The following is a 23092-nucleotide window of genomic DNA, read 5'->3' as shown; positions in this document are numbered from 1 at the left end:
GATCCTGTTTGGGGATTATTATGTTTAGATGCCAATTTATGATTTTGTCTTTGTTGGATTGGTGTTTTTTTGGATCCCATCTTGCTTTCTGTTTCTTTTCTAGTTGGGACTGAATAGCCTGTTGTTCTGAAAACAAGTGAGTCTTTTATCTGGATCCTGGCTAGTTTTTGTTGTTGTTGTTGTGTTTTGTTTGTTGTTTGTTGTTCTGTGTTTCAATCTAGCACTTTGGCATATTGGAATACCCACAGTATTCTGACCTATTTGTTAACTGTGTGTATGAAGTTTTTGCTTCTAGTGCTTTTGTGTAAGTACCTGCTCTATCTTAAATTGAAAATAGATAACTTTGTGATTACTCAAAACTATATTGTCAATTTAATAAGTTTTATTTTTATTTTAAGGTAACTATAAAAAGCATTCTTTAGCCCATTATATTTTCCAGATAGTGGTGCTTTTATTGAACTTAGGGTTTAACTGGGACCACTTTTGTTAAATGAAATATATTTTCAATATCTTCTTTAGATTTCATTATAAAGTACCTTTCTAAAACACTTTCTTTGAGTATAATACAAATGTTTGTACACCATCTCTCTATTGTCACATTTTGTTAGTCACATACCTTTAGCTGCCTTTTTATTCATCTATTTATGTCCTATTAAAACCAGCTTGTTTGTTACAAATACTATCAGTTGTTTTTTTTCTCCTAACTTTCAGGAGACCAAGTAGCCAAGAATTTTATTTTTGTTTTATTTAAGTCAACATGTTTGTCATGTAGTTAAAATGTTCTGTAATGCTTAGAGAAAACAGGTTTGAATTATCCAAATCTCTTAAAATTTATTCAGGGTTAGATTTTATTAATCACTGAAGATTAGTTCTTAATCTAACACCTATATCTTCCAATATTTTCTCAGCTCTAAGTATTTTTAAGCCTGTAGTCAAGAAAACAAAGTCCTTTATGGTTCTCAGATGGAGAAATTTATAGCCTGAGACTAATGGACTTTGGTTCACTTCCAAAAGATTATGGCATTAGATGGCATCCATATTTAATTAATGACAGTGCAGACTTTACTACATCATTCTGTATTATATATTAAACTATCAATTTTTATGAGTATACCCTCAATCTATGATATGTTTGTGTAGATGGTGCAAGAACATGTTATTGTAGAAGGCTCCTTAGCAGCCATCAACACACATTTGCAGATCATATCAAACAACTAAGCTACACACACACACACACACACACACACAGAGAGAGAGAGAGAGAGAGAGAGAGAGAGAGAGAGAGAGAGAGAGAGAGAAAGAGCTTATTCTGTGCAGAAACACCTCTGGACTTGAGCATTCTAGTATTAACTTCGTTCCTAATTTCTCTCTTTCTCACTTGCAACATCTTATTTTCTAGGCATGCTAAGCATATTGTTACCACTGTCTAGAGTGTCTTCTTTATTTGCAAAGCATAGATTCCTCTTTTTATATCTAGCAGTAATATTTCCCAGGAAACTTTTCATTCTAATTCCCCTCTCTATCACTTCCTGGTCACAGCTACATTTGAACATTGCAATATTTGTGTTTTCCATGAATGTCTTTTTATGTTTCAAATAAAAATAATAGTTTGCTTTTCCTCTTCACTAGATAGTGTATATTTCTAGGGCAAGATGCTCATTCATTATTTATTTAATTTTTCAATCACTGTCATTAATAAAAGAGAGGAATGCTCTTGTCTAGTGTTCAGTAAATAATTTTAATGGAAATCTTCTTTAAAAAGAAATTCTTTCAAATACTAAAATACTCAGAAAAAATAGATTATCAGTATCCCAAGGTTTAATTACTGATCCAGAATCTCTAATTTTTTTATTGATACATGATGTACCAGTAGAATTTGTAGACATTTTGTTATACTATTGATCATGAAGTCCTCAGTGTTCTTGAGAAGAAATGATAAGAAAGAAAGAAAAAGCAGCTGGTAAGTACTATTTAAGTTTTGAAAATTAGATAGTGTCATAAGGTTTTGGTGGACCAATTTCTGTAATAATTCTTTAGCAGCTATCTTTGCAGTTGAGCAAGTGTCTCAAGATTCTAACTTCCTCTGCCTCGGCCAAAGACCAGCATGCACGACTTTGTCAAGTTGTTAGCCTGTGACGCCTGGTTTTTCCATTTGATTCATGGGGAACAGATCTTGCAGGACTAATTTAATGACAGAATGAGACTGATGTTATCCTGGGTTAATATTGTGAGTAGCACTTAACACAAAACGGTGTCTAAATACTAGCAATGCCATGACTGCTACAACCTAGTAAACCCTGTGTGCAGAATACAGCATCAACTGAAGCTTGTTTAAGTAAATAGGCTTTGGAATTAAACCCTTGAGGCTTACTCATGTCATTCACATACTACTTAGCCTCATTGTTTCTTTTCCATATCTTAAAACAGACATCAGAATCTGACTCACCTTAAAATTTAATAGTGATGACTAAATGAGGATTGTGTATGTCACACTTACTACAGAGCCCAGAAAAAATAGAGTCTTGATAAATGGTGATTATTGAGTGTAGGCGATGGCTTAGTAAATTATGTAACTCATGTAACCATGAGGACCTGAATTTTACAGAACTGACTTGAAAATCTGGGATGGTGACTAACATCTCAGTCTTGGGGAAGGTCTATGACAGGTGGCTACCAGAAGCTCATCAAGTAGATAACTTAGCCAAATCCATGAACTTTAGGTACATTGAGCAACTCTGTCTCACACAATAAAGGTGGGGTGCAATCAAGAAAGGATGCTCAGTATCAACCTTTAGCCTGAACATACATACATACATACATACATACATACATACATACACACACACACTGAGAGAAAGACAGAGACAAAGAGACAGAGACAAAGAGAGACAGAGACACACAGAGAGAAATAGTGAATGTTACATAGCCGAGAGTTGTAACAACATGACTGCTGTTGTGTTAACTGTGATCATCCAGGCCAAGAGAAAGCAACTTTCAGAAAGTATACACTGATTTTAATCATAAAAATTTTCATTTAAATTACATTTACACTATTATTCTAACATTAGTTTACTGTAGTTATTTGTGTAATTTCAAATCCTTTTTATTGCCTGTTCTAGTTGTCTAGTTGGGTCATTTTAGAAATAGTTCAGAAAAAAAGAATTTCTATTTTTACCATGCTGTTTTATGTTATTTGAATACATGTTTTAACTCACTTTGTTACTTTCTATCATAGTTACTGACTATGTATAAACTCCACAAAGCTGACAAGCAACTTTATGAAATATTTATAGGCTTACATAGTTGGCTCTAGACTGCCCTCCTGTGTTGTAGCATTGAGTACAAGTTCACTGGACATGGCCGATGATTATTGTTTTGATGTGTTTTTTTTTCTATAATTGAGTCTCCATTGTCCAAAACCTTGCTGTGAGGAGAAAATCACATGTCAGCTCCCTGGAGCCTGCAGACTTCAGTGCCTCTCTCACCCAACATTACCCATGCTCGTCTTGATGTTCTTTGATATTCGTGGACTTAAGTGTAACAGAGGACTCTGTTAGCCTAATGTACCTGATCTACCCTTTATGATCTTCTTTTACTCTGTACAGAAGAAAGCAGGCATTCACACAGTACTGGGACACTTCTGTCAGAAGAAAAATGGAAGGTCTTAAGTGCTGACTGGAGATTCAGGTACTCAGGCCAATATCACATTGTGAGTGTATGGAGATGAAGGAGTCAATGGACCAATAATCAGTCTTACTAAGGATAGCCAAAAGCAGCTCTTCCTTCCAGGACAGAAGGATGAATTTCAGGTAAGGAAAATCAGCAGTCATTTACTGTTTGAACATTTCAAAGATATGTAATAAAGAAGAGAAAATATTCTGTATTACAGATATATAATATATAGAGTTAGAGTTATTTGATTGTCTGGAGTCTAATTTCTTGAGTTCTTTGTATATATTGGATATTAGCCCTCTATCGTAGGTAAGATTGCTAAAGATCTTTTCCTAATCTGTTGGTTGCCATTTTGTCCTATTGACGGTGTCCTTTGCTTTACAGAAGCTATGCATTTTTCTGAGGTCCCATCTGTCAATTCTTGATCTTAGAGTGTAAGCCATTGGTTTTTTGTTCAGGAACTTTTCCCCTGTGCTCATGTATTCGAGGCTCTTCCCTACTTTCTAATCCTATTAAAAATGGGATACAGAGCTAAACAAAGAATTATCAACTGAGGAAACTCAAATGATCAAAAGCACCTAAAGAAATGTTCAACATCCTTAGTCATCAGAGAAATGCAAATCAAAACAACCCTGAGATTCTACTTTACACCAGTCAGAATGACTAAGATAAAAAAAAAAAAACAAAAAAAAAAAAAAACAACTCAGGTAATAGCAGATGCTGGTAAGGATGTGAAGAAAGAAGAACACTCCTCCATTGTTGGTGAAATTGCAAACTAGTACAACCATTTTGGAAATCAATCTCGTGGTTCCTCAGAAAACTGGACATAGTATTACCCAAGCACTGAGGACACAGCTATACCACTCCTGGGCCTATACCCAAAAGATGCTTCAACATATAACAAGGACACATGCTCCACTATGTTCATAACAGCCTTATTTATAATAACCAGAAGCTGGAAAAAATCCAGATAAAATTTTTAGGCAAATGGATAGAACTAGAAAATATCATCCTGGGTGAGGTAACCTGATCATAAAAGAACACACATTGTATGCACTCACTGATAAGGGATATTAGTCCAAAAGCTCGGAATGCCCAAGATACAACTCACTGACTACATGAAGCCCATGAAGAAGGAAGATCAAACTGTGGATACTTCAGTCCTTCTTAGAAGAAGTAATGAAATACTCATGGGAGCAAATATGAAGACAAAGTGTAGAGCAGAGACTGAAGGAGGATCTGACTGGAGACGGCCCCACCTGAGCATCTATCCCATGTACAGTCACCAAAGGTAGACGCTGATGTGGATGCCAGGAAGTGACCTGATATAGCTGTCTCCTCAGAGGTTCTACCAGAGCCAGACATATACAGAGGTGGATTCTCATAGCTAAGCATTGAACTGATCACAGGGTCCCCAATGGAGGAGTTAGAGAGAAGACTGAAGGAGTTCAAAAGGCTTGAAGCCCCATGGGGAGTCCAACTATAAAAGAACCAGAGCTACCAGGGTCTAAACTGCCAGCCTGGAACACACATGGAGGGAACCCAAGGCTCCAGCTGTATAAGTAGTGAAGGATGGCCTTGTCGAGCATCAAGCATCGGTAGGAGAGAGAGTGCCTGATTCTGTGAAGGCTGGATGCCCTAGTATGGAGAAATTGGAGGGTGGGGAGACAGAATTGAGTGGATGGGTGGGGGAACACCCTTACAGAAGCAGGAGGAGGGAGAATGAGATAGGGCATTTTTGGGGGAGGCAAATAGGCAAATCTGAAATGTAAATAATAAATTAAATATTCAATAAAAAATAGAATGAAAATAAAATAAAACATGTCTTTCAAATGGGAGTGGGAATGAAAAGAGAGCTAGAAACAGAGACAGGAGAGATAGAAACAGGCAGAGATAGACAGAAACAGAGAGACAGAAGCAGAGAGATATAGAGAGACAGAAGCAGAGAGAGAGAGGGATACAGAATCAGTGAAATGGAGAGAGATAAAGACAGAGAGAGAGAAAGAGAAAGAGAGAGAGAAAGTGAGACAGAAAGAATGTATAAAATAAACCTAGTTTATCACAAACACTGTAAGTTAATTCTCACCCCCTCCAAGGTAAAAGCTGTATGGTTCTCCAGTACATTAATTGAACAGCAGTTCCTTATCCTTGAGAGTGTCTCTTGTGCATGAGGGAATTATGGAGGTCAACCTTAGTCACTACTCTGATAAGGCTGCTTGGGGGTTTAGCACCTGGTCTCACTAATATACAGTTAGCCTCACATCTTCAGCTCTGAGCTTGTAGGTCTAATTTTATGCTTATGAATGGAATTTTACTGATGAAATATCATTGTTCACAGTGATGAAGGGGCACTTTGATATGGCCCATGGTAGTCACTCTCTGTAACATGTTTTTTGAATAGTTTCTTGAAAATGATAGTTCATAATTCAGAATGCATGTTAGAATTAAAACCCAAAGTCATCCACAGAAGCATGATATTCCTGATAATATGTCATATGCCACATGTATTGATGTGTTGATAAATTCTCTCAATGTTTTCCAGGAAAATTTTTCCTAGGGTTGAATCTTAGAGGCTCCTGATTGCACATTGGAATACCTAGAGAGCTTTAAAAAACAGTGACAACCGCCTGTACCTCCTGAGAACCCCTTCGTTTTGTTTGGGTGCAGCCTGAGCACTCATGTGCAGTCACCAAATGTAGACACTGAAGTGGATGTCAGGAAGTGCATGCTGACAGGAGCCTGATATGGCTGTCTCCTTAGAGTTCTGCCAGAGTCTGACACATTCAGAGGTGATGCTCACAGCTAACCATTGAACTGATCAAGGGGTTCCCAATGGCGGTGTTAGAGAGACTGTAGGAGCTGAAGGGTTTTTTGACCCCATGAGGAGAGCGACAATACCAACCACCTAGAGCACCCAGAGTCTAAATCAGTAGCCTGGGAGCACATAGGGAGGGACCCATGCCTCCAGCTGTAAATGTAGGGGGGGAATGGGGTAAGGGGATAACATCTGAAATGTAAATAAAATACCAAGTTTAAAAAAAAAACCTAAGTGCTTCTAAAGTGTAGTCACTTTTACTAGTTCTGGTTCCAACACCAGAATGTAAGCAAGGTGAGCTCTTATTGGCACTAGCTTTCTGTATGACAACTGTGTGACTTTGAATATGTTATTTAAATTTTCCTTACCAGTATTCTATTTATGCGTAGAAAGGAGGCAATGAAGTCCATTCTTTATAAATCCTGGGATCATGTATAATAGGAAGAATGTGTATAAACCTTAAGAAAGAATCCCATTTACTACTCAGTAAATGTATTAGGTCAGTACAAAAGTAATTGTAGCAGTTTTGCACTGTTGCAATTTGCTGTGTGTTCTTAGGATATCTTCTTAAATAAATATAGTTAAGTCATATATCATTTTAATATATTTCCTTTCCTTTATGATTTTGGCTAATGGCTTCCTGTTCATTTTATATTTATTTTATGTTATGGAAATGATGTTAGAGAAAGAGCAAATTAAAGCTATATTCCTATTTGAGTTTAAAATGGGTCATAAAGCATTAGAGGAACTTGCTACATCACAACATATTGGACTCAGGAGCTGCTAATGAACATGCAGTGCAATGAGGGGAGGTTTAAATAGTTTTGAAGAGTAGATGAGAAACCTTCATTATAAGGAATCAGTGTCCCATCATCAGGCATTCACAATGACCACATAAGAGCACCTTTCAAATCTGATACTCTTACACCTGTAGGAGAAGTATCCAAAGAACTCAGAGGTGACCCCATGAAGCAAACTGAATAGGTAAAAAGACTCAATGGGTGTCCATGAGCTGGCTGGGAAAAAATGTCATTTTAGAATAGTCATTCTCTCTTAATTCTATTCTCTGATGAATGATTTCTTGATGAGATTGTGGCATGTGACAAAAAAGTAGATTATATACAACAAGAGGTTCCCAAGTTTTCTCCAATGCCAAACTTGCTTAAAAACAGTCATGGTAAGTTGAGTCATCAATAGCAGGACTGATCTATCACAGTTTCCTGAGACCCAGTGAAACCATGTCTGGGAAATATGCTCAGAAAATTTATGGGATGCACCATGATTGTGGAAACTATAGTAGTGTTGGTCCAATGGAATGGACCATCAGTTCTTCCCCATGATGCCTCACAATCCCTAATTGCATATGGCAGAATCACTGCTTCAGTGGATGAAGATATTGGGCTAGAAAGTTCTACCTCATCCACTGTATTTCCCTGATTTCTGCCAACAAATTAAAACCTCTTCAAGCCTATCCATGGCTTTTTCCATGAAAAACCTCCCACAAAGCACAAATTTTGTTACAGAAAGAAACAAATTATTACTTATTATCAGCAATAGTATATTATGGTTCATACTTTGATTAATTAGGATATATTTTGGTTTAGTTATGATAACCAAAAGCTCAGAATCTGAAAGCATAATTCCTTTTGTACAAACCTAATTATAAATTGGTAAAGAACAGAGGCCCTGGTGTTGTGAACATGAAATTAAGATTAAATGAACGTATTATTAGTTTCTTTACTTTGGGTGAATTGGTTACTCATTTTCCAGTGATAGAATCGGGGTCTATAAAGCCTATTGGACTCTGCAGAAGTGTGAACTCTAACATATTAGCATAGTTAGCATCAGGAGCCAGTAAAGTCTGTAAAATATCAGATCCCTTTCTATATCCACTGCCTCAGAACCTAAGTTTTAGTAAGATCCTCCAATAATGTTTTCTGTGTACTAAGGTTTAAGAAGACCTTGGCTAGGGATTATGAAGAATTGGGGCCAGCATCTCTTGGTAATTGAAAAAACTAGGATTAGTTAGCTCACTCCCACTTTTTAATCTGTGGGAATGTTTTTGGTACTCCTTTGCATTGCATAGTTTTTCACTTTTGAATTCATCTTTAATTTTTTCCACTTTTATCCTTCAAGTATGCGTATAGCTGTCATTGAGGACAGTGTGGCATATCTGATCAACTAGACTTCAGTTAACATTTTATTCTCCTAGTGCCTGGTATATATACAGTGTGCTTAAGGAAATTACTTATTGGAGCATATTCATCCTGTAAAGTAGACTCCTTGAAGAGCCTTCCTTTTTGTAGACTGCTGGGCCATTGGAGGACATTGTGATTTCTGGGGGGAGCTGAAGAAGTTATGAGTGTGTCAGATCCTGAGTGGGTACTGACATGAGCTGGGTCAAGGATCAAAACCACTGACACATGGAAGTTGACAAAGCCTTCCTCCTATGTGAGGCTCAGGGAGATGATATTACTTTATTATACTATAAACATCTGCCTTCAAAGAGATTCTCCTCCATGTTATAAATTTTCCCAAGATATAAAGTGTCCCACTGCTTTTGTTTTTCATAGCTGTGACCTTTCACAACATCTAGATTTTTGTATTTAAAGTACTATGTCTATGGTAGTTTTGCCTCCATAGATTCATGTACTTAAATATTTGATGCATAGAAACTTGCAGTATTAGGAAGTATGGCATTGTTGGAGTAGGTGTGGCCTTGTTGGAGGAAGTATGCCATTGTGAGAGCAGGGTTATATGTCTCCTATGCTCAAGCTCTGCCCAGCATGGAATTGAAAGCTCCTCCTGGCTACCTGTGGATTAAGATGTAGAGCTCTTAGATCTTTCTCCAGCACCATGTCTGTGTGCAGATTGCCATGCTTACTGTCATGATGATAATGGACTAAACCTCTGAAACTGTAGGACAGCTCCAATTAAATGTGGGTTGCCTTGGTCATGGTGTCTCTTCAAAGCAATGGAAACACTTACTAAGACAGAAGTTGGTACCAGGAGTGGGGAATTGCTGTGATAGACCTGACCATGCTCTTGTGTAGAGGAACGTGGATTAGAAAAAGTTGTGGAATACTTTAATTTGGGCTTAATTAGCCACATTAGTAGATTCATGGAAGACATTGATGCTAAGGGTGATTTGAGCTGTGAGGTGATTTGAGCTCAAGAGGTGTCAGAGGAACAGAATTTTAGTATGTTGCTTAGAGATCATTCTTGTGATATTTGGTGAAGAATGTGGCTGCTTTTTGCCCTTGTCTGAAGTTTGTCTGAAGTATAGTGGCCATGCTTACAAAGATCTATAATGAAAAGGAGCTCCTGGCATGGTGGTATAGGCCTTTAATCCATTCTAGCACTCAGGAGACAGGAGCATGTAGATCTTTAAGTTCAAGGTTAGTCTAAAGAGTAAATTCCAGAACAGCAAAGCTTAGGTAGCAAATGAAACCATTGAAACCAGAAAGCTGGTGAAGACATAATTGATCAAGGGAGTCATGTTCTAGTCTCACCAAGCAGCAGAACTTGGCAGCTTTTGCCAAATGGCTCTGGCTTTAGAAATCAAGAAGAGAATTTTTCTCTGAGACTAAGGGAAGCTTCTGAGGCTAGAAATATACCAGGGGTGTCCCTACATGGAGGCCCAGAGAGGTCATTAGGTGAAGCTGTGAATGTGAGGCCCGGGTTTCTTTGAAGACCCCAAAGATGTTGGAGATACCAGAGCCATGAGATACCTGTCATGGAAAGCTGCTAACAGGGAGTAGAGAAAGTCCAAGAGAAAAAAGCTGTTACAGTCAACAAAACTGAAATGAGTTGAAGATTTGAAGAACATTGTGACATTAGACATGGAGATGCAGAATTTAGAGTTTGCCTAGCTTAGTCTTTCTTTGGTCCAGGATCTCCCCACTGTGCTCCCTTCCCTTACTTTTGGAAGGGTAATGTATATCCTGTGAAATGATATGTTGGAAGTATAGGATCTACTCTTTGATTTTGATTTTAGAGAAGGATTATGTTGAGAGATTGCATGAATCTCAGAAGAGTCTTTAAACTTTAGACTTACAAACATTGAGACTGTGATAGACTATGAGGATTTTTAGATTCAACTAAATGCATTTTACAATATGTTATGGCTATAAGCCTATAGGGAGCAGGGAGTGGGATGTGTTGGTTTGAATAAGTTTTGCCCCTATAGACTTGCTTGTTTGAATGCTTGGCCTATGGGAAGTGGCAATATTAGGAGGTGTGACCTTGTTTGAGTTGGTGTGGCCTTGCTGAAGGAAGTATGTCACTGTGGAATGGGCTTTGAGATCTCATATGCTTAAGTTCTACCCAGCATGTAATTTCAGTCTCCTCCTGTCTGCCTTTGGATTAGATGTAAAACTCTCATCTTCTTCTCCAGCACCATGTCTGTCTCCACACTGATGTGCTTTCCACCATGGTGATATCTACTAAACCTCCAAAACTGAATTCCAGCCCCAGGTAATTATTTTCCTTTATAAGAGTTGCCTTGATCATGGTTATCTCTTCAAAGCAATGAAATCCCTAACTAAAAAAATATCCATTCAATATATAAAGAAAATATGAGCTAAAGATGTATGCAGTAATTTGCTCAATTAAAATAATCACAAGCATTTCCTTTGAGCTCACAGGAATTCTAAAGCCAGTTCTCCAAAATATAAACTAAACAAATGCATACATTTGTGTAGAGGACTGCTTCTCTTTCTTGAGCTGTGATATCCATGTTTTAGTGGATTAGTTAAAGAGAATTTTCAAAGTAGAAGGAAGTTCTTGACTCACAGGTACTTTTTGTAAACTTGGAAATTTTCTATATGTTTGATTTTATTTGTTGAAAATTTCTGTTTCTCTTCTTAAAATTAAAGCCCTTCTTTCTGTCACTGGCCTACAAAAGTGTTCATTCTAGTGAGAAATGTGTGGTGGTCAGAGAACATAGCATTCTTTTTATCCCATTCCTTTTTCTGACTTCCTTTTGCATATGTCTAGTCAAGTTAGAGGATATTTCTTTCTCATTTTGTGTCTGTGAGTTTCATGGACAAACATCTAAGAGGACTTGCTTCTGTAAGGCCTTTGAAGAGTACCACACCTATCAGCAAAGTGCATTCAGTCTGAAAATGAGTGACAACATGGTGATGTGCAGAATTTCAAATGTCTTAATAATTTCCTGACTTTGCATTTTATCCAGGTTGTACTAAGAGGCATTGGAGAGATATACAGGATCAGAATAAGACATGATGGAACTGGTGGGCAACCAGAGTGGAGCTTATAGAAGGTAATGGCATTCCTTTGTGCCTCAAACTTAATGCTGATAAAAAGAGCAAGCAGGTCACACAAAGAGTGGGCATTGAAAATACTGTTCAAGTTGTCATAAGTAATGTAAACAAAAGATTATGGACAGACACCCTTAGTGTTTCAGTATGGTGAATTGCATTTTAGTAATAGTATTTTATAGTAACATTTTTAAAGGTAACTTTTATTAATGGCTCAAAACCTGAAGAATATAGCAAAATGTAAGAATCAGAGGGCATCTTTATTCTGTGATATCTATGATCACCTCACTAGTTCATGGTCTTTACAATTGTTTTTGTGAATCTCTTCCATGTATGCTTGCACCTTCATTCTCTCTTTAAAACAATATATGTACATAGAATCCACTTGTATATGAAATACAAATGTGTAAAAGATAAATATATTAGTAAAATTTATTATATAATATATACATAGCATAATAATATGAATAAATATATTAGTATGAATATACTTATACAAATGTGCATCTTTTATGTTTTTAATGAAATCAAGTCACCTTATAGATACATTGGATAGCCTATTTATTTATGCTTGTAGTTAATTGCATCAATAATGTATGCTGAATGCTTGCCATATGCCAGCTGCTTTATCAATACCATTGTATGTTTACTCCTTGATTTGACTACTGCTGACGTTCTTATTTTATAGATGAGAAAACTGATGCCCAAACAAGTCAAATAAGTTTTGCTACAATCATTTAGTAAATGGTAATCTTGTACATTAGTCTCTAGATATTCTAAAGCACTGTCATTGGATCACTGTTTTTAATAATACCAATTAAATCCTTAGTGGTCCTTACATTGCTAAATGGAAATAGTACATTATACTAAAATAAAATGATATAGTTGAATTATTAATGTCTCTGCTTTAGCATCTACATCTGTCGTTGATTTCTTTATAGTGTGATATGTCATTAAGGCCGGTCTGAGGCCTGTTGAATGATCAGCCTTGGTGTATCTACTCAACAAGCAAGCTGGGCAGACCTGCTCAAACCTCTGAGGTCCAGGAATTCCATCTGGAGGCAGCGAAGACACAGCATCAGAGGATTGTCAATTTGCTCTCCCCCCCACTCCTCTTCTAATATCTCAACGCCCATAATCAGCTTGAAGAAGCTAATGATGAGTCAGCGCCCCTATTCCCTGGGCTTGGGGACTAAGGTGGTAAATGTTGGGCTGTCTTTCTAGGGAACAGTAGTGGTTTTGTCGGAATAGAGAGGATTAGCTAGGGTTTATTGCATAGCCATAACCTATTAGTAGAAATCTGTATACTTAATATCAAGATGAAGACATAAATTCTTAAATGGCACCAATTTACTTTGTTTACAAATTTTAAGGTTTTCATTGGCATGAGCTTCTTAGTGATATAAGAGTGAGGTGAATATTGTTACTCTCATAGGCATTGTACCAGTATAACACATTTAGGAATACAAAGCTTAGACCCAGTCCTTCTTTAACTTTTTTTTTTAAACTGATTTGAGAAGGTCAGCCTGTGAGTTAAGGGACTATAGCAAATTCATGACTTGGAGTTTATTATAAGGGTGTTCTCTATGTTTTATTTAGAAATAGCTGAGTGGAGTTAACAGGCAACAGTCCAGATTACCTTACATGGATAGCTGGTTTTCAAAACAACAGAAATCACTAGAATAGACATGAAAAACATTTCAGTATTAATGTTCATTTTCATTAGAGACCTGTCTGCTTCGGACAGCTTCCTATATTGAATTCTAAGAAGAAATTGAGCATCCTTGGAGTTACTCCAGTTGTGGTGAGACAACCTCTAGGCAAGAATTGCCACTTTCCTTCTATAGACAAATTACTGTCCAGAAAAGGACACACTTGCAGAATAGTCGACTGATTATATCTGCCTAGACAGAGTAATCAGCCCTTAATAATTCTGCAGCACTAAGGTCTGTCAGATGATCCTGGGCCAGAAGGCAGAAGAACAGATGCTCCAACGTTTTGAAGTAGAGCGAGTGTCCAGGTGTTCAGAGGTCTCTATAAATTGGCTAAGTTTTAGAAACTATGATTTGTGCTTCCCACAATTATAGTTAACTCAGTCATTCTGGATTTCTGATGGGGTTGAAAACATATAGCTATTGACCTTAAGAGAAAAGATTTGAGTGGATGGTCGTCAGCTGACATTCATCCTAAAGCCAGGTTCAGAACTAAATGTTTTAGTTAGAATAGATGACAGAGGTGCTGGTTAGTCAACAAAAGGATGGACTGGGTATTAGGACAATCCTGTACCTCACTGGTACAAATTGGCATAATTATGCTCTAATTGTATTTTGAGAGAAAAGTTTCATTTTAACAGGAAGGGTGATGTGTAGGAGGAGCTAAGGTAGGAGGAGTACTGAGAGGAAGAAAAGGAGTAAGAAGAGGAGAAGAAGGAGAGGAGAAGCTAGGTGATGAAAAAGAGAAAGAGCGGGGAGACAGGGAGGCAGATATTCATGCATCTCCACCAGTCAAAGATAGTTGTTATATCTAGGTTGGTCAGTGGGTTACACCTCTGATTGAACAATTCCAAACTTATAAAGCCTATGATTAACATTATTTTTAAAAAATGTATAAATGCAAAAAGGAAAAGGGGGCATGGGATAGGGGGTTCCTAAGGGGGGTCGGGGGGGAATGGGGATAGGGGATGCCATCTGAAGTGTAAATGAAATATCTAATAAAAAAATTATAATGAAAATGAAAAAAATATTTGAAATTTAATATTTAGATACCACTGGTAAAACCTGGTAATATTTTCATATTTTAATTATTTCACAATCTTATCTGTGATCTTTGTTATTGTATATTTGGTTGTATAATGAAGGTAAAAAGAAAATTAATTTTGCTGGGATATTTAATAAATTTTTGTATAAGTTTTACTCATTATTATTGTATGTTTCTCTATGTTGTATGTGTGTGATAGAGAGACAGAGAGAAACAGAGAGAGGGAGAAAAAGAGAAAGAGAAAGAGGTATCTTTGTAGATGTACATGTCACAGTGTGTAGGTGTCTGAGGTTAATTTTGTACTACACCTTTATCATCAGCTTTATGTAGTTCCAGTGATAGAACTTGGGTTCTTAGGCTTAAGCAGCAAGTATACCTCAGAACCCCTGAATCATGCTAAGAATATACCCAATTCAAAAAAAACACAGATTTATAGCATAATAACAAATAATTACATTGTGATTAGTTAGTTCAGAAGTCTTTTGAATGGTATAAAAGCATAAAGGAAAAATGGGTATAGGATAGGGGGTTCTAGGGAGGGGAAATGGGGAAAAGGGAATGACATCTGTACTGTAAATAAATAAAATATCCAATAAATAAACATAAGTCTTTTGAACAACTGACACAACTCTGTATTGTGGTTGATACCTTGGAGAATAGTAGGAAATTATCAACATTGAGAGACTTCAACAGAGAGACAGGAATGAACTTTCCAGAAGATACAAAACTCATGGGGTCTTCAGAGTAACATCTCAAGCAAAGCCTGTTGTAGAAGGAGACATTAAGTTCCAGGAACCAAGAAAAGGCACTATCATTACCCTTGCTCAGTGATAAAAACTTCTAAATACCATAGTACAAGAACAACAAATAATAGAATCAGCAAATGAATTCATCAGCTAGAGCTATAAACACCAAAGTGTTAAAAGAGATATTTGTATATTCTTTCTTTTCAAGTGGCTATAAGTTTATAAAAATTGCAGTGATGAAAACAATCTCCACTTACTAACCTTGTGCCCATCTGCTTCTTTAATTCTTTGTTGTGATGTTTGTATAATGTGTGTTTTGTCATTTACTGTTTCAGAACAGTGGTACTTTAGTCATGTGAATGTCTTACTCATCATAATAGTACTCCCCACCAAGAGCTGGATTCACATGTGCTTCTAGCTTGAACCAGTCATTATTGCGAGGGTTGTCAAATAGTGATTTTTCTGACTATGTTTTTATTTTTGTTTTTCCTGTCATTCTTCTATGAAGCAGAACTTTCTCTTTCGCTTGAGTGAACATTGTATTCCTTTATATAGTCAGCTTTCCATATCTATGGACTCTATCTCTGCATATTCAGCCACCTATATGTGAAAATCATTTTGAAAATAAAAGTAGAAAGAGGCCACTGCCCACAGAGCTGCAGGTAGGAACACTTGCCCACTGCCCTATGCCCCAGAGGCACAACTGGCAGTAGGGAGACCCCAGAGCACACCGGCACCCAAACCCCACCCCTGCGGAATACCACTCCCCTTCCGCCCCTTCCACCCCTCTCCTGATCCAGGTGGCTGGAGCAGACACCCAGCTGGTCTGCTCCTGTGTGGAAACAACATCCAGAGACAACCTAGAGAGGCCACCAACCTCAGAGCAGGGGATACCATATCCAGAGGCATCCTAAAGGAGCCACTGAACTCAGAGCAGCAGACACCATATCCTGAAACATCCTAGAGGAGTGACTACACTCAGAGCAGCAAACACCTAGCTGGCCTACTACCATGGGGACACCATATCCTGAGATATCCTAGAGGAGCCACTGTACCCAGAACAGCTGGAGCTCAGAATCACAGAGACATCCAGACCCGAGGAGTTCTGACACAACAAAGATAACTGGAAAGGCAGGCTCCAGTCAGAACCAGTGAGTGCAGGTAGCACTAGAGCTAACCAAATGGCGAAAGGCAAGCTTAAGAATGTGAACAACAGAAACCGCCAGGCAGTGGTGGCTCACACCTTTAATCCCAGCACTTGGGAGGCAGAGGTAGGAGAATTTCTGAGTTTGAGGCCAGCCTGGTCTACAGAGTGAGTTCCAGGACAGCCAGGGCTACACAGAGAAACCCTATCTCTGAAAAAAAAAAAAAAAAGAAAAAAGAAATAGAAGCAGTCATTAAAAGTCTCCCCACCAAAAAAAGTCCAGGACCAGACGGTTTTAGTGCAGAATTCTATCAGACCTTCAAGGAAGACCTAATACCAATTCTCTTCAAACTATTCCACAAAATAGAAACAGAAGGAATAAAACCCAATTCTTTCTATGAAGCTACAATTATGCTCATACTTAAACTTCACAAAGACCCAACAAAGAAAGAGAACTACAGACCAATCTCACTAATGAATATTGATGCAAAAATACTCAATAAAATTCTTGCAAACTGAATCCAAGAATACATCAAAACAATCATACATCATGATCAAGTAGGCTTTATCTCAGGAATGCAGGGATGGTTCAATATTCAAAAATTCATCAATGTAATCCACTACATAAATAAACTCAAAGAAAAAAACCCACATGATCATCTCACTAGATGCCGAGAAAGAATTTGACAAAATTCAACATCTCTTCATGTTAAAAGTCTTGGAAAGATCAGGAATTCAAGGTCCATACCTAAACATAGTAAAAGCAATATACAACAAGCCAGTAACCAACATCAAATTAAATGGAGAGAATTTTGAAGCAATCCCACTAAGATCAGGGACTAAACAAGACTACCCACTTTCACCCTACCTATTCAATATAGTACTGGAAGTCCTAGCCAGAGCAATTAGACAACAAAAGGAAGTCAAAGGGATACAAATAGGAAAACAAGAAGTCAAAATTTCACTATTTGCAGATGATATGATAGTATACTTAAGTTACCCTAAAACTTCCACCAGAGAACTCCTAAACCTGATAAACAACTTCAGCAAAGTGGCTGGATATAAAATCAACTCAAACAAATCAGTAGCCTTCCTCTACTCAAAAGATAAACAGGCTGAAAAAGAAATTAGCAAAATGACACCCTTCACAATAGTCACAAATAATGTAAAATATCTTGGAGTGAATCTAACCAAGCAAATGAAAGATCTGTATGACAAGAACTTCAAGTCTCTGAAGAAAGAAATCGGAGATCTCAGAAGATGGAAAGATCTCCCATGCTCCTAGATTGGCAGGATTAACTTAGTAAAAATGACAATCTTGCCAAAAGCCATCTACAGGTTCAATGCAATCCCCATCAAAATTCCAAATCAATTCTTCATAGAGATAGAAAGAGCACTTGGCAAATTCATTTGGAATAACAAAAAACCCAGGATAGCAAGAACCATTCTCAACAATAAAAGAACTTCTGGGGGAATCACCATCCCTGACCTCAAACTGTATTACAGAGCAGTAGTGATAAAAAGTGCATGGTATTGGTACAGAGACAGGCAGGAAGATCAATGGAATAGAATTGAAGACCCAGAAATGAACACGCACACATTTGGTCACTTGATCTTTGACAAGGGAGATAAAACCATCCAGTGGGAAAAGGACAGCATTTTCAACAAATGGTGCTGGATCAACTGGAGGTCAGCATGTAGAAGAATGCAAATCAATCCATTCTTATCCCCTTGTACAAAGCTCAAGTTCAAGTGGATAAAGGACCTTCACATAAAATCAGATACACTGAAACTAATAGAAGAGAAGGTGGGAAAGAACCTTGAATACTTGGGCACAGGGGAAAAGTTCCTGAACAGAACACCAATGGCTTATGCTCTAAGATCAAGAATTGACAAATGGGACCTCATAAAATTGCAAAGCTTCTGTAAGGCAAAGGACACTGTAAATAAGACAAAACAGCAACCAACAGATTGGGAAAAGATCATTACCAATCCTAGATCCGATAGAGGTCTAATATCGAATATATACAAAGAACTCAAGAAATTAAACTCCAAACAACCAAATAACCCTATTAAAAATGAGTTACAGAGCTTAAAAAAGAATTCTCAACTAAGGAAATTCGAATGGCCGAGAAGCACCTTACGAAATGCTCAACATCCTTATTCATCAGGGAAATGCAAATCAAAACAACCCTGAGATACCACCTCACACCAGTCAGAATGGCTAAGATAAAAAATTCAAGTGATGGTAGATGCTGGTGAGGATGTGGAGAAAGAGAAACACTCCTCCATTGTTGGTGGGATTGCAAGCTGGTACAACTACTCTGGAAATCAGTCTGGCAGTTCCTCAAAAAATTGGACATAGCATTACCTGAGGACCCAGCTATACCACTCCTTGGCATATACCCAGAAGATGCTCCAACATATAACAAGGACATATGCTCCACTATGTTCAAAGCAGCCTTATTTATAATAGCCAGAAGCTGGAAAGAACCCAGATGTCCTTCAATAGAGAAATGGATACAAAAAAATGTGATACATTTACACAATGGAGTACTACTCAGCTATTAAAAGTAATGAATTTGAGAAATTCTTAGGTAACTGGATGGAACTAGAAAATATCATCCTGAGTAAGGTAACGCAATCACAAAAGAACACACATAGTATTTACTCACTGATATGCGGATAATAGCCCAAAAGCTTGAAATAGCCAAGATTCAACTAACTGACCACATGAAGCTCATGAAGAAGGAAGACCAAGTGTGGATGCCTCGGTCCTACTTGGAAAGAGTGACAGAATGCTCAAGGGAGCAAATATGGCAACAAAGTGTGGGACAGAAAGTCAAGGAGGGGCCATCGGGAGACCACTCTACCTTGATATTCATCTCATGTGCAGTCACCAAAGATAGATGCTGATATGGGTATCAGGAAGTGCATGCTGACAGGAGCCTGATATATCTGTCTCCTCAGAGGTCTGCCAGAGTCTGACATATCCAGAGGCAGATGCTCACAGCTATTCATTAATCTGATCAAGGGTTCCCAATGGAGAAGTTAGAGGACTGAAGGAGCTGAAAGGGTTGGTGGCCCCAAGAGGAGAGCAACAGTGCCAGCCAACCAGAGCTCCCCAGGGTCTAAACCACCATGTTGGGAGCACAAAGGGAGGCACCCATGACTTCATCTGTATATTTAGGGGAGGATGGCCTTGTCAGGCATGGGTGGAAGAGGAGATCCTTGGTTCCATGAAGGTTGAACACCGAGTGGGGAGGAATTTGAAGGTGGGAAGGGAGGAGTGGGGGGTAGGTGGGGGCACACCCTTGTGGAGGCAGGAGGGAGGATAGGATAGGGGATTCCTGGGTGGTGGGGGAATGGGGTAATGGGATAAAATCTGAAATGTATTTTTAAAAATTAATTAAAAAATAAAATTTTATGTTGTGTCATGCCAAAAAAAAGTAGGCTGTCCCCTGAGAGGCTTTGCTAGAGCCTGACCATTACAGATACGAATGCTCACAGCCAGTTATCAGAGTGAGCACAGAAACCCCAATGGTGGAGTTAGGGCAAGGACTGAAGGAACTGAAGATGTTTGCAACCTCATAGGAAGAACAACAATATCAACCAATAAGATCCCCCAGAGCTTCCAGGGATTAAACTACCAACCAAAGAGCTCACATGAAGGGACCCATGGCTCCAGCTGCATATGTAGTAGAGGATGGCCTTATCTGGTATCAATGGGAGGAGAGGCCCTTGGTACTATAGAGGCTCAATGCCCCCTTGTAGGGGAGTTTTAGGGCAGTGAGGTAGGAGTGGGTGAGTAGGTGGGATAGTTCCCTCATAGAATTAGGGGGGAGGAGGTATAGAATAGGAGGCTTATGGAGGGGAAACCAGGAAAGGGGATAACATTTGAAATATAAATAAATAAAATAAACAATAAAAAATTGAACAAAGAAAATAAATTTGTTTTTAGTGACAATTTCAGGCTTCTTTGATAATTATTCCCTAAACTATCTAACAACTAGCTGTGTTGCATTGGTTATCAGAAATAATTTATAGATTATTTAAGTTATTTATGAGAGTATAGCAGGGATTTATGCAAAAATATTTATTATATGGACTTCAGTGTTCTTTAATATTGGTTTTTATGGGGTCCTTGAACCAATCTCTACCGACAAAAGCAAAATCTTATTTCAATAGACTTACTCTGTTCTGATAATGAGTTATTTTGATGCTAAAATTATTCTTAACCCTTTAAGCTTCTTTATTCTTTTGACAGGTTGCTATCCAGATTAAGAGGGCTTCTTTACTTTCTCATGTAAAAAGATGTTTCAGGTTTACTTAGTTTTTTTTTTTTTTTTTTTTTTTTTTTTTTTTTTTTTTTTGGTCAAGTCTTGGAATCAGGTATATTTTCAAGAAACCCTGGAAAAAAAGGGTATTCAGATTTAAAAATATTTAAAGAAACACTCTGAGAAGTTATTTTCCTCTAATGTCTAAGCCCAAAGGATGCTTTCTCCATCCCTGAATATGCTTTACAAGATACTCAATAGAAAATATTTCCATGGTAAATTCCACTGTAGAATACTACTGAACTTTTTATTCCTGTCTTGCATGGGGACAAGGTGCATAATAAATACAATAAAGGCTCTGTGTTCGCACTAAAGTCATTTGTTTACCAGTGGTTTTAAAACTAAATTTGCCACTGACAAAATAGTTCAGATAGCAATGTATTAGCAAGGCCTGGCAGTGGTAGCACATGCCTTTGATCCCAGCACTCAGGACTCAGAGGCAGGAAAATCTCTGAGGACAGCTTGTGTAGCCGCCTGTGGCCACAAGTCAACTGGGTTCACCTGAAAGGGGGCTGGGAATGAAAGGGGGCAGAGGGCGAGAAGAGATGAAGCCAAGACAAAGTTCTCTGATCAAGGCTCAAAGCTTTAATGTTCAGCTCTCAATTTAAAGGGAAGACCCAACCCACAACCCCTCCTGGTTTCAGATGGGTGGGATAATCCATAATTTGTTCTAGGTCATGGTCAGAAATGTCTCAAGGCAAGCCCAGGGGCAGTTCTGCTTCTGTGTTCTGTGCAGCCAAGGTGGGTAACTCCACCTAGATCCTATCACTTGGTCTGTTGTGGTAAACAAGGTCTCTCAGGCCTGCCCAAGGCTTGGGGGGAAGGGTACAGTTCCCCCTTTTTTAGTTTATAAAAATGAGCAGTTCCAGCAGCTGGATGGGGTACACGATTCCATCTCATCTGGGGTACAGAGTGGTCAGGCTTGTTGAGAGAGATCTTGTGTGAAGGCAACCTATCTGCTTGAGACACAAGATTCAAAAGTTAACAGCAACATGATTATCCAAGCTATGTAGGGAATAAGGTTGAAAGTGGAAATGTTTTAGTATCTAATCCAACTGCTGGTTGACAGGGATCAGATACAAGGTCTATGCCTACTCATGCTGGTAGATTTCAACAAAAGCTATCTGCTTACAATAGTTTATAGCCCTCTGTTTCAGTGTTTTTCCATAGAGACTTGAGACTTTGTGTTAGCAAGCAAGTAAGTCAGGCCTATTGCTGATTTTAGGCTTATAGCTGATTTAAGGCCTTCAGTGTATAAGCATGGCTGTCCCTGACGTCTCCTCTCTTCTCCAAATATAGAAGGACCGTGGTGATTCTAATATTTTCAAGGCGGGGATAGAGGTCTGACCTCCAGTAATTAAAGGGGACCTTGTAATGGCTCTGGTCCTTCTGTCATTGTCCAGTGAGGTGTGAGGGCCATACCTGTCCTGATGTTTTCCTGGAGAGGGGACACTTTTGACATCAACCCCTACGCAGTCAGGATTGTTCCTCAGGAAACCTAGAAACATATTTTTAACTTTTATTTATATTCCCTTGCAGTGCTTAGCCTCGAAGACTTAGCAAGAAATCAGATCGCCAGACAGAGGGGGTTCTGGGTGACCCCTCTCTGCTTGGTCTAAGGGTGGAAGTCCCCTCTTTTAAGTTGGTGGAGATGAGACTTGGGAACACCCTGGATAGAGTAACAACCTTATCTAGAGTCTCATGGTCCTCCATGGCTAACATATGTATCTGACTAGATTTTGTTATCAGATTCTTCATTATCATAATCATAATTATTAGGCTCAAGATCTGTGTCCACTTGATGGACCAATCTTTCAGGCAGCCATCGGGCTCCATTTTCTTTTTCTGAAAAAATACAGACCGAGCCACGACCTCAAATTAAGACAGGGTCAGGACCATTCCAAGTATTAGTTAGGTGATCTCTCCATTAGACCTTGGAAGTGACTGGATGCCAGTGGCAATCTGCTGCAGACTGACCTTTAACATCAGTTTGCAGAAAATTTAAAACAAATAACACAAAAGCAAGATGTGCTTTTGGTGACCTTGGAGGGTATAAAGCAAGATGTACTTTTGGTGACCTTGTAGGGTATAATTCTTCCCCCCCCCTTTAGTTTAAAAAGCTAACCTTTTAGAGTTTTTGTAAAATCAGGGAAGAAGCACCAATAGCTGCTTTTCCCACACTCAGAGAGTTATAAAGATATTAAAGTTTCATAATCTCTCTTTCACAATTTTTTGTCCTTGAGGATAATAAGGAATCCGGGTAATAAAGTTGTTAACAAAACATCTCAAATGTTTGACTGTAGTCAAATAACTGCAATAGCTAGTTCCATTACCTATCT

General features: G+C 38.3%; 1 pseudogene; it reads left to right on the top strand.

Annotated features, from left to right (window-relative positions):
- The first annotated feature begins 2943 nt into the window (after window positions 1-2943).
- LOC143438350 (lipoxygenase homology domain-containing protein 1-like) overlaps window positions 2944-23092 on the top strand; it is a 149312-nt pseudogene continuing 129163 nt past the window's right edge.

The sequence above is a fragment of the Arvicanthis niloticus genome, chromosome 25, assembly GCF_011762505.2.
Source record: "Arvicanthis niloticus isolate mArvNil1 chromosome 25, mArvNil1.pat.X, whole genome shotgun sequence".
Classification (NCBI taxonomy): domain Eukaryota; kingdom Metazoa; phylum Chordata; class Mammalia; order Rodentia; family Muridae; genus Arvicanthis; species Arvicanthis niloticus.
Note: the sequence above shows the minus strand (reverse complement) of the source record. Positions and strands in the feature narration are given on the sequence as shown.